Raw genomic sequence first — 12,538 nt, forward strand, 5'->3', positions numbered from 1 at the left:
TAGTTTTCAAAAATGCACAGGTTTGGTAGGTTTCCCTAGGTGTCGGCTGAGCTAGAGGCCAAAATCTACAGGTAGGCACTTTGTAAAAAACACCTCTGTTTTCTTTAAAAAAATGTGATGTGTCCACGTTGTGTTTTGGGGCATTTCCTGTCACGGGCGCTAGGCCTACCCACACAAGTGAGGTATCATTTTTATGGGGAGACTTGGGGGAACGTTGGGTGGAAGGAAATTTGTGGCTCCTCTCAGATTCCAGAACTTTCTGTCACCGAAATGTGAGGAAAACGTGTTCTTTTAGCCAAATTTTGAGGTTTGCTAAGGATTCCGGGTAACAGAACCTGGTCAGAGCACCACAAGTCACCCCATCTTGGATTCCCCTAGGTCTCTAGTTTTCAAAAATGCACAGGTTTGGTAGGTTTCCCTAGGTGTCGGCTGAGCTAGAGGCCAAAATCTACAGGTAGGCACTTTGTAAAAAACACCTCTGTTTTCTTTAAAAAAATGTGATGTGTCCACGTTGTGTTTTGGGGCATTTCCTGTCACGGGCGCTAGGCCTACCCACACAAGTGAGGTATCATTTTTATCGGGAGACTTGGGGAATGCTGGGTGGAAGGAAATTTGTGGCTCCTCTCAGATTCCAGAACTTTCTGTCACCGAAATGTGAGGAAACGTGTTTTTTTAGCCAAATTTTGAGGTTTGCAAAGGATTCTGGGTAACAGAACCTGGTCAGAGCCCCACAAGTCACCCCCTTTGGATTCCCCTAGGTCTCTAGTTTTTCAAAAGTGCACATGTTTGGTAGGTTTCCCTAGGTGCCGGCTGAGCTAGAGGCCAAAATCTACAGGTAGGCACTTTGCAAAAAACACCTCTGTTTTCTTTCAAAAAATGTGATGTGTCCACGTTGTATTTTGGGGCATTTCCTGTCACGGACGCTAGGCCTACCCACACAAGTGAGGTATACATTTTATCGGGAGACTTGGAGGAACGCTGGGTGGAAGGAAATTTGTGGCTCCTCTCAGATTCCAGAACTTTCTGTCACCGAAATGTGAGGAAAACGTGTTTTTTTAGCCAAATTTTGAGGTTTGCAAAGGATTCTGGGTAACAGAACCTGGTCAGAGCCCCACAAGTCACCCCAACTGGGATTCCCCTAGGTCTCTAGTTTTCAGAAATGCACAGGTTTGGTAGGTTTCCCTAGGTGCTGGCTGAGCTAGAGGCCAAAATCTACAGGTAGGCACTTTGCAAAAAACACCTCTGTTTTCTTTAAAAAAATGTGATGTGTCCACGTTGTGTTTTGGGGCGTTTCCTGTCACGGGCGCTAGGCCTACCCACACAAGTGAGGTATCATTTTTATCGGGAGACTTGGGGGAACGCTGGGTTGAAGGACATTTGTGGCTCCTCTCAGATTCCAGAACTTTCTGTCACCGAAATGTGAGGAAAACGTGTTTTTTTAGCCAAATTTTGAGGTTTGCAAAGGATTCTGGGTAACAGAACCTGGTCAGAGCCCCACAAGTCACCCCATCTTGGATTCCCCTAGGTCTCTAGTTTAAAAAAATGCACAGGTTTGGTACGTTGCCCTAGGTGCCGGCTGAGCTAGAGGCCAAAATCTACAGGTAGGCACTTTGCAAAAAACATCTCTGTTTTCTTTAAAAAAATGTGATGTGTCCACGTTGTATTTTGGGGCGTTTCCTGTCATGGGCGCTAGGCCTACCCACACAAGTGAGGTATCATTTTTATCGAGAGACTCGGGGGAACGCTGGGTGTAAGGACATTTGTGGCTCCTCTCAGATTCCAGAACTTTCTGTCACCGAAATGTGAGGAAAACGTGTTTTTGCAGCCAAATGTTGAGGTTTTTCAAAGGATTCTGGGTGACAGAACCTGGTCAGAGCCCCACAAGTCACCCCATCTTGGATTCCCCTAGGTCTCTAGTTTTACAAAATGCACAGGTTTGGTAGGTTTCCCTAAGTGCCGGCTGAGCTAGAGCCCAAAATCTACAGGTAGGCACTTTGTAAAAAACACCTCTGTTTTCTTTCAAAAAATGTGATGTGTCCACGTTGTGTTTTGGGGCATTTCCTCTCACGGGCGCTAGGCCTACCCACACAAGTGAGGTATCATTTTTATCGGGAGACTTGGGGGAACTCTGGGTGGAAGTAAATTTGTGGCTCCTCTCAGATTCCCGAACTTTCTGTTACCGAAATGTGAGGAAAACGTGTTTTTTTAGCCACATTTTGAGGTTTGCAAAGGATTCTGGGTAACAGAACCTGGTCAGAGCCCCAGAAGTCACCCCATCTTGGATTCCCCTAGGTCTCTAGTTTTCAAAATTGCAGAGGTTTGGTAGGTTTCCCTAGGTGCCGGCTGAGCTAGAGGCCAAAATCTACAGGTAAGCACTTTGTAAAAAACACCTCTGTTTTCTTTCAAAAAATGTGATGTGTCCACATTGTGTTTTGGGGCATTTCCTGTCACGTGCGCTAGGCCTACCCACACAAGTGAGGTATCATTTTTATCGGGAGACTTGGGGGTACCCTGGGTGGAAGGAAATTTGTGGCTCCTCTCAGATTCCAGAACCTTCTGTCACCGAAATGTGAGGAAACGTGTTTTTTTAGCCAAATTTTGAGGTTTGCAAAGGATTCTGGGTAACAGAACCTGGTCACAGCCCCACAAGTCACTCCATCTTGGATTTCCCTAGGTCTCTAGTTTTAAAAAATGCACAGGTTTTGTAGGTTTCCCTAGGTGCCGGCTGAGCTACAGGCAAAAACCTACAGGTTGGCACTTTGCAAAAAACACCTCTGTTTTCTTTAAAAAAATGTGATGTGTCCACGTTGTGTTTTGGGGCATTTCCTGTCATGGGTGCTAGGCCTACCCACACAAGTGAGGTATCATTTTTATCGGGAGACTTGGGGGAACGCTGGATGGAAGAAAATTTGTGGCTTCTCTCAGATTCCAGAACTTTCTGTCACCGAAATTTGAGGAAAACGTGTTTTTTAACCAAATTTTGAGGTTTGCAAAGGATTCTGGGTAACAGAACCTGGTCAGAGCTTAAAAGTCACCCCATCTTTGATTCCCCTAGGTCTCTAGTTTTCAAAAAGGCACAGGTTTGGTAGGTTTCCCTAGGTGCCAGCTGAGCTAGAGGCCAAAATCTACAGGTAGGCACTTTGCAAAAAACACCTCTGTTTTCTTTCAAAAAATTTGATGTGTCCACGTTGTGTTTTGGGGCGTTTCCTGTCACGGGCGCTAGGCCTACCCACACAAGTGAGGTATCATTTTTATCGGGAGACTTGGAGGAACGCTGGGTGGAAGGAAATTGGTGTCTCATCTCAGATTCCAGAACTTTCTGTCACCGAAATGTGAGGAAAACGTGTTGTTTTATAGCCAAATTTTGAGGTTTGCAAAGGATTCTGGGTAACAGAACCTGGTCAGAGCCCCACAAGTCACCCCATCTTGGATTCCCCTAGGTTTTTAGTTTTCAGAACTGCACAGGTTTGGTAGGTTTCCCTAGGTGCTGGCTGAGCTAGAGGCCAAAATCTACAGGTAGGCACTTTGCAAAAAACACCTCTGTTTTCTTTCAAAAAATGTGATGTGTCCACGTTGTGTTTTGGGGCGTTTCCTGTCACTGGCGCTAGGCCTACCCACACAAGTGAGGTATCATTTTTATCGGGAGACTTGGGGGATCGCTGGGTTGAAGGACATTTGTGGCTCCTCTCAGATTCCAGAACTTTCTGTCACCGAAATGTGAGGAAAACGTGTTTTTTTAACCAAATTTTGAGGTTTGCAAAGGATTCTGGGTAACAGAACCTGGTCAGAGCCCCACAAGTCACCCCATCTTGGATTCACCTAGGTCTCTAGTTTTAAAACATGCACAGGTTTGGTAGGTTTCCCTAGGTGCCGGCTGAGCTAGAGGCCAAAATCTACAGGTAGGCACTTTGTAAAAAACACCTCTGTTTTCTTTAAAAAAATGTGATGTGTCCACGTTGTGTTTTTGGGCATTTCCTGTCACGAGCGCTAGGCCTACCCACACAAGTGAGGTATCATTTTTATCGGGAGACTTGGGGGAACGCTGGGTGGAAGGAAATTTGTGGCTCCTCTCAGATTCCAGAACTTTCTGTCACCGAAATGTGAGGAAAACGTGTTCTTTTAGCCAAATTTTGAGGTTTGCTAAGGATTCCGGGTAACAGAACCTGGTCAGAGCACCACAAGTCACCCCATCTTGGATTCCCCTAGGTCTCTAGTTTTCAAAAATGCACAGGTTTGGTAGGTTTCCCTAGGTGTCGGCTGAGCTAGAGGCCAAAATCTACAGGTAGGCACTTTGTAAAAAACACCTCTGTTTTCTTTAAAAAAATGTGATGTGTCCACGTTGTGTTTTGGGGCATTTCCTGTCACGGGCGCTAGGCCTACCCACACAAGTGAGGTATCATTTTTATCGGGAGACTTGGGGAATGCTGGGTGGAAGGAAATTTGTGGCTCCTCTCAGATTCCAGAACTTTCTGTCACCGAAATGTGAGGAAACGTGTTTTTTTAGCCACATTTTGAGGTTTGCAAAGGATTCTGGGTAACAGAACCTGGTCAGAGCCCCACAAGTCACCCCATCTTGGATTCCCCTAGGTCTCTAGTTTAAAAAAATGCACAGGTTTGGTACGTTGCCCTAGGTGCCGGCTGAGCTAGAGGCCAAAATCTACAGGTAGGCACTTTGCAAAAAACATCTCTGTTTTCTTTAAAAAAATGTGATGTGTCCACGTTGTATTTTGGGGCGTTTCCTGTCATGGGCGCTAGGCCTACCCACACAAGTGAGGTATCATTTTTATCGAGAGACTCGGGGGAACGCTGGGTGGAAGGAAATTTGTGGCTCCTCTCAGATTCCAGAACTTTCTGTCACCGAAATGTGAGGAAAACGTGTTTTTGCAGCCAAATGTTGAGGTTTGCAAAGGATTCTGGGTGACAGAACCTGGTCAGAGCCCCACAAGTCACTCCATCTTGGATTCCCCTAGGTCTCTAGTTTTACAAAATGCACAGGTTTGGTAGGTTTCCCTAAGTGCCGGCTGAGCTAGAGGCCAAAATCTACAGGTAGGCACTTTGTAAAAAACACCTCTGTTTTCTTTCAAAAAATGTGATGTGTCCACGTTGTGTTTTGGGGCATTTCCTCTCACGGGCGCTAGGCCTACCCACACAAGTGAGGTATCATTTTTATCGGGAGACTTGGGGGAACGCTGGGTGGAAGTAAATTTGTGGCTCCTCTCAGATTCCCGAACTTTCTGTTACCGAAATGTGAGAAAAACGTGTTTTTTTAGCCACATTTTGAGGTTTGCAAAGGATTCTGGGTAACAGAACCTGGTCAGAGCCCCAGAAGTCACCCCATCTTGGATTCCCCTAGGTCTCTAGTTTTCAAAATTGCAGAGGTTTGGTAGGTTTCCCTAGGTGCCGGCTGAGCTAGAGGCCAAAATCTACAGGTAAGCACTTTGTAAAAAACACCTCTGTTTTCTTTCAAAAAATGTGATGTGTCCACGTTGTGTTTTGGGGCATTTCCTGTCACGTGCGCTAGGCCTACCCACACAAGTGAGGTATCATTTTTATCGGGAGACTTGGGGGTACGCTGGGTGGAAGGAAATTTGTGGCTCCTCTCAGATTCCAGAACCTTCTGTCACCGAAATGTGAGGAAACGTGTTTTTTTAGCCAAATTTTGAGGTTTGAAAAGGATTCTGGGTAACAGAACCTGGTCACAGCCCCACAAGTCACCCCATCTTGGATTTCCCTAGGTCTCTAGTTTTAAAAAATGCACAGGTTTTGTAGGTTTCCCTAGGTGCCGGCTGAGCTACAGGCAAAAACCTACAGGTTGGCACTTTGCAAAAAACACCTCTGTTTTCTTTAAAAAAATGTGATGTGTCCACGTTGTGTTTTGGGGCATTTCCTGTCACGGGTGCTAGGCCTACCCACACAAGTGAGGTATCATTTTTATCGGGAGACTTGGGGGAACGCTGGATGGAAGAAAATTTGTGGCTTCTCTCAGATTCCAGAACTTTCTGTCACCGAAATTTGAGGAAAACGTGTTTTTTAACCAAATTTTGAGGTTTGCAAAGGATTCTGGGTAACAGAACCTGGTCAGAGCTTAAAAGTCACCCCATCTTTGATTCCCCTAGGTCTCTAGTTTTCAAAAAGGCACAGGTTTGGTAGGTTTCCCTAGGTGCCGGCTGAGCTAGAGGCCAAAATCTACAGGTAAGCACTTTGTAAAAATCACCTCTGTTTTCTTTCAAAAAATGTGATGTGTCCACGTTGTGTTTTGGGGCATTTCCTGTCACGGGCGCTAGGCCTACCCACACAAGTGAGGTATCATTTTTATCGGGAGACTTGGAGGAACGCTGGCTGGAAGGAAATTGGTGTCTCATCTCAGATTCCAGAACTTTCTGTCACCGAAATGTGAGGAAAACGTGTTGTTTTTTAGCCAAATTTTGAGGTTTGCAAAGGATTCTGGGTAACAGAACCTGGTCAGAGCCCCACAAGTCACCCCATCTTGGATTCCTCTAGGTCTCTAGTTTTCAAAAATGCACAGGTTTGGTAGGTTTCCCTAGGTGTCGGCTGAGCTAGAGGCCAAAATCTACAGGTAGGCACTTTGTAAAAAACACCTCTGTTTTCTTTAAAAAAATGTGATGTGTCCACGTTGTGTTTTGGGGCATTTCCTGTCACGGGCGCTAGGCCTACCCACACAAGTGAGGTATCATTTTTATGGGGAGACTTGGGGGAACGTTGGGTGGAAGGAAATTTGTGGCTCCTCTCAGATTCCAGAACTTTCTGTCACCGAAATGTGAGGAAAACGTGTTCTTTTAGCCAAATTTTGAGGTTTGCTAAGGATTCCGGGTAACAGAACCTGGTCAGAGCACCACAAGTCACCCCATCTTGGATTCCCCTAGGTCTCTAGTTTTCAAAAATGCACAGGTTTGGTAGGTTTCCCTAGGTGTCGGCTGAGCTAGAGGCCAAAATCTACAGGTAGGCACTTTGTAAAAAACACCTCTGTTTTCTTTAAAAAAATGTGATGTGTCCACGTTGTGTTTTGGGGCATTTCCTGTCACGGGCGCTAGGCCTACCCACACAAGTGAGGTATCATTTTTATCGGGAGACTTGGGGAATGCTGGGTGGAAGGAAATTTGTGGCTCCTCTCAGATTCCAGAACTTTCTGTCACCGAAATGTGAGGAAACGTGTTTTTTTAGCCACATTTTGAGGTTTGCAAAGGATTCTGGGTAACAGAACCTGGTCAGAGCCCCACAAGTCACCCCATCTTGGATTCCCCTAGGTCTCTAGTTTTTCAAAAGTGCACATCTTTGGTAGGTTTCCCTAGGTGCCGGCTGAGCTAGAGGCCAAAATCTACAGGTAGGCACTTTGCAAAAAACACCTCTGTTTTCTTTCAAAAAATGTGATGTGTCCACGTTGTATTTTGGGGCATTTCCTGTCACGGACGCTAGGCCTACCCACACAAGTGAGGTATACATTTTATCGGGAGACTTGGAGGAACGCTGGGTGGAAGGAAATTTGTGGCTCCTCTCAGATTCCAGAACTTTCTGTCACCGAAATGTGAGGAAACGTGTTTTTTTAGCCAAATTTTGAGGTTTGCAAAGGATTCTGGGTAACAGAACCTGGTCAGAGCCCCACAAGTCACCCCCTTTGGATTCCCCTAGGTCTCTAGTTTTTCAAAAGTGCACATGTTTGGTAGGTTTCCCTAGGTGCCGGCTGAGCTAGAGGCCAAAATCTACAGGTAGGCACTTTGCAAAAAACACCTCTGTTTTCTTTCAAAAAATGTGATGTGTCCACGTTGTATTTTGGGGCATTTCCTGTCACGGACGCTAGGCCTACCCACACAAGTGAGGTATACATTTTATCGGGAGACTTGGAGGAACGCTGGGTGGAAGGAAATTTGTGGCTCCTCTCAGATTCCAGAACTTTCTGTCACCGAAATGTGAGGAAAACGTGTTTTTTTAGCCAAATTTTGAGGTTTGCAAAGTATTCTGGGTAACAGAACCTGGTCAGAGCCCCACAAGTCACCCCAACTGGGATTCCCCTAGGTCTCTAGTTTTCAGAAATGCACAGGTTTGGTAGGTTTCCCTAGGTGCTGGCTGAGCTAGAGGCCAAAATCTACAGGTAGGCACTTTGCAAAAATCACCTCTGTTTTCTTTAAAAAAATGTGATGTGTCCACGTTGTGTTTTGGGGCGTTTCCTGTCACGGGCGCTAGGCCTACCCACACAAGTGAGGTATCATTTTTATCGGGAGACTTGGGGGAACGCTGGGTTGAAGGACATTTGTGGCTCCTCTCAGATTCCAGAACTTTCTGTCACCGAAATGTGAGGAAAACGTGTTTTTTTAGCCAAATTTTGAGGTTTGCAAAGGATTCTGGGTAACAGAACCTGGTCAGAGCCCCACAAGTCACCCAATCTTGGATTCCCCTAGGTCTCTAGTTTAAAAAAATGCACAGGTTTGGTACGATGCCCTAGGTGCCGGCTGAGCTAGAGGCCAAAATCTACAGGTAGGCACTTTGCAAAAAACATCTCTGTTTTCTTTAAAAAAATGTGATGTGTCCACGTTGTATTTTGGGGCGTTTCCTGTCATGGGCGCTAGGCCTACCCACACAAGTGAGGTATCATTTTTATCGAGAGACTCGGGGGAACGCTGGGTGTAAGGAAATTTGTGGCTCCTCTCAGATTCCAGAACTTTCTGTCACCGAAATGTGAGGAAAACGTGTTTTTGCAGCCAAATGTTGAGGTTTTTCAAAGGATTCTGGGTGACAGAACCTGGTCAGAGCCCCACAAGTCACCCCATCTTGGATTCCCCTAGGTCTCTAGTTATACAAAATGCACAGGTTTGGTAGGTTTCCCTAAGTGCCGGCTGAGCTAGAGGCCAAAATCTACAGGTAGGCACTTTGTAAAAAACACCTCTGTTTTCTTTCAAAAAATGTGATGTGTCCACGTTGTGTTTTGGGGCATTTCCTCTCACGGGCGCTAGGCCTACCCACACAAGTGAGGTATCATTTTTATCGGGAGACTTGGGGGAACGCTGGGTGGAAGTAAATTTGTGGCTCCTCTCAGATTCCCGAACTTTCTGTTACCGAAATGTGAGGAAAACGTGTTTTTTTAGCCACATTTTGAGGTTTGCAAAGGATTCTGGGTAACAGAACCTGGTCAGAGCCCCAGAAGTCACCCCATCTTGGATTCCCCTAGGTCTCTAGTTTTCAAAATTGCAGAGGTTTGGTAGGTTTCCCTAGGTGCCGGCTGAGCTAGAGGCCAAAATCTACAGGTAAGCACTTTGCAAAAAACACCTCTGTTTTCTTTCAAAAAATGTGATGTGTCCACGTTGTGTTTTGGGGCATTTCCTGTCACGTGCGCTAGGCCTACCCACACAAGTGAGGTATCATTTTTATCGGGAGACTTGGGGGTACGCTGGGTGGAAGGAAATTTGTGGCTCCTCTCAGATTCCAGAACCTTCTGTCACCGAAATGTGAGGAAACGTGTTTTTTTAGCCAAATTTTGAGGTTTGCAAAGGATTCTGGGTAACAGAACCTGGTCAGAGCCCCACAAGTCACCCCATCTTGGATTTCCCTAGGTCTCTAGTTTTAAAAAATGCACAGGTTTGGTAGGTTTCCCTAGGTGCCGGCTGAGCTACAGGCAAAAACCTACAGGTTGGCACTTTGCAAAAAACACCTCTGTTTTCTTTAAAAAAATGTGATGTGTCCACGTTGTGTTTTGGGGCATTTCCTGTCACGGGTGCTAGGCCTACCCACACAAGTGAGGTATCATTTTTATCGGGAGACTTGGGGGAACGCTGGATGGAAGAAAATTTGTGGCTTCTCTCAGATTCCAGAACTTTCTGTCACCGAAATTTGAGGAAAACGTGTTTTTTAACCAAATTTTGAGGTTTGCAAAGGATTCTGGGTAACAGAACCTGGTCAGAGCTTAAAAGTCACCCCATCTTTGATTCCCCTAGGTCTCTAGTTTTCAAAAAGGCACAGGTTTGGTAGGTTTCCCTAGGTGCCAGCTGAGCTAGAGGCCAAAATCTACAGGTAGGCACTTTGCAAAAAACACCTCTGTTTTCTTTCAAAAAATTTGATGTGTCCACGTTGTGTTTTGGGGCGTTTCCTGTCACGGGCGCTAGGCCTACCCACACAAGTGAGGTATCATTTTTATCGGGAGACTTGGAGGAACGCTGGGTGGAAGGAAATTGGTGTCTCATCTCAGATTCCAGAACTTTCTGTCACCGAAATGTGAGGAAAACGTGTTGTTTTTTAGCCAAATTTTGAGGTTTGCAAAGGATTCTGGGTAACAGAACCTGGTCAGAGCCCCACAAGTCACCCCATCTTGGATTCCCCTCGGTCTCTAGTTTCCAAAAATGAACAGGTTTGGTAGGTTTCCCTAGGTGCCGGTTGAGCTAGAGGCCAAAATCTACAGGTAGGCACTTTGCAAAAAACACTTCTGTTTTCTTTCAAAAAATTTGATGTGTCCATGTTGCATTTTGGGGCGTTTCCTGTCGCGGGCGCTAGGCCTACCCACACAAGTGAGGTATCATTTTTATCGGGAGACTTGGGGGAACATAGATTAGCAAAACAAGTGTTATTGCCCCTTGTCTTTCACTACATTTTTTCCTTCCAAATATAAGAGATTGTGTAAAAAAGACGCCTATTTGAGAAATGCCCTGTAATTCACATGCTAGTATAGTCACATATTCATTCAGAGATGTGCAAATAACCACTGTTCCTCAACACCTTATCTTGTGCCCTTTTTGTAAATACAAAGGTTTTCTTGATAGCTATTTTTCACTATTTATATTTCAGCAAATGAATTGCTGTATACCCGGTATAGAATGAAAACGCACTGCAGGGTGAAGCTCATTTATTGGCTCTTGGTACCTAGGATTCTTGATGAACCTAAAAGCCCTATAAATCCCCGCAACCAGAGGAGTCCAGCAGACGTAACAGTATATTGCTTTTGAAAATCTGACATTGCAGGAAAAAGTTACAGAGGAAAACGTAGAGAAAAATAGATGTTTTTTTCACCTCAATTTCAATATTCTTCTTTTTCAGTTGTTATTTTCTGTAGGAAACCCTTGTAGGATCTACACAAATTACCCCTTGCTGAATTTAGAATTTTGTCTACTTTTCAGAAATGTTGCGGTTTCTGGGATCCAGCATTGGTTTCATGCCCATTTCTGTCACTGACTGGAAGGAGGCTGAAAGCACCAAAAATCGTAAAAATGGGTATGTCCCAGTAAAATGCCAAAATTGTGTTGAAAAATTGGGTTTTCTGATTCAAGTCTGCCTGTTCCTGAAAGCTGGGAAGCTGGTGATTTTAGCACCGCAAACCCTTTGTTGATGCCATTTTCAGGGAAAAAACCACAAGCCTTCTTCTGCAGCCCCTTTTTCCCATTTTTTTGAAAAAACGAAATTTTCACTGTATTTTGGCTAATTTCTTGGCCTCCTTCTGGGGAACCCACAAAGTCTGGTACCTCTAGAATCCCTAGGATGTTGGAAAAAAAAGGACGCAAATTTGGCTTGGCTAGCTTATGTGGACAAAAAGTTATGAGGGCCTAAGCGCGAACTGCCCCAAATAGCCAAAAAAAGGCTCGGCACAGGAGGGGGAAAAGGCCTGGCAGCGAAGGGGTTAAAATAACGTGCCTCTGGAAAATTACTAAATCGTGAGGCCTTTAAACTAGTGCAAAGCATGAAAAAACATTTCATAATATTTTTTTGTACCATAAATCTTTTGGTACACATTCATAATAACCTAGTCAATATATTTAATTATGTTTAAGCAAAATACATTTAATTGATTATTATTTATTCTCATGTCGAACCACATTGTGCCTGACACCAGAGTGATCATATTTCACAAAACGCACGTTTTCAGTTAGGCCTTTTAATACATGTTATTTGACATTATGTTTTAGTGGCACAATTGTTTTAATAATGTTTACTCTCCAGCAGTAGTCACTGCATGTGCTGTGTCCTAAATGGATAAATGTACCTAACTACATGTGGCATCTAGCATTTTGTTGTTTTGGGAATGTGCTCATCCCTCTGGCCATGTGTGCTTTATTGGGGCCAGCCTCAGGGGACCATTGTAGTGTTGCTGCCTATCTGTGTGATCTGATCTAAGTTCTCCTGTTTGTATGTGCAGCTGCTGAATAAGTGTTATACCACCTATGACCTGTCAGTAATTAACCTTCAGACATGGGTCTCAGAGCCTGCCTGACTACGTACCTACGTGCTGGGGTTTGATGGAGAGTTTAAGACGGGGGAATCTAACAGTGGTGATGCTACTTTGTTCGCTTATAAAAATGTATTGTTTATGTATAAAAATGTCTTGTTGTCATGTGCATTGTCATCGATCAATCCAATATCGACAACGGCACACTATCTTGCATGCAGTTTGCCCCAATGCATTATGTTAAATGTGGTAGAAGTTCCCGCTTTCTTCTGTTGTAGTCTGTAGTTTGTCATCATTGTGAGTACACCTGGTGTTGTATATCTCTACACATGTGTTTCTGGATTTAGTCCATCACTAGAGAGCAGCAAGCTCCTATCC

The sequence above is a fragment of the Pleurodeles waltl genome, chromosome 3_1 (assembly GCF_031143425.1).
Source record: "Pleurodeles waltl isolate 20211129_DDA chromosome 3_1, aPleWal1.hap1.20221129, whole genome shotgun sequence".
Taxonomy (NCBI): Eukaryota; Metazoa; Chordata; class Amphibia; order Caudata; family Salamandridae; genus Pleurodeles; species Pleurodeles waltl.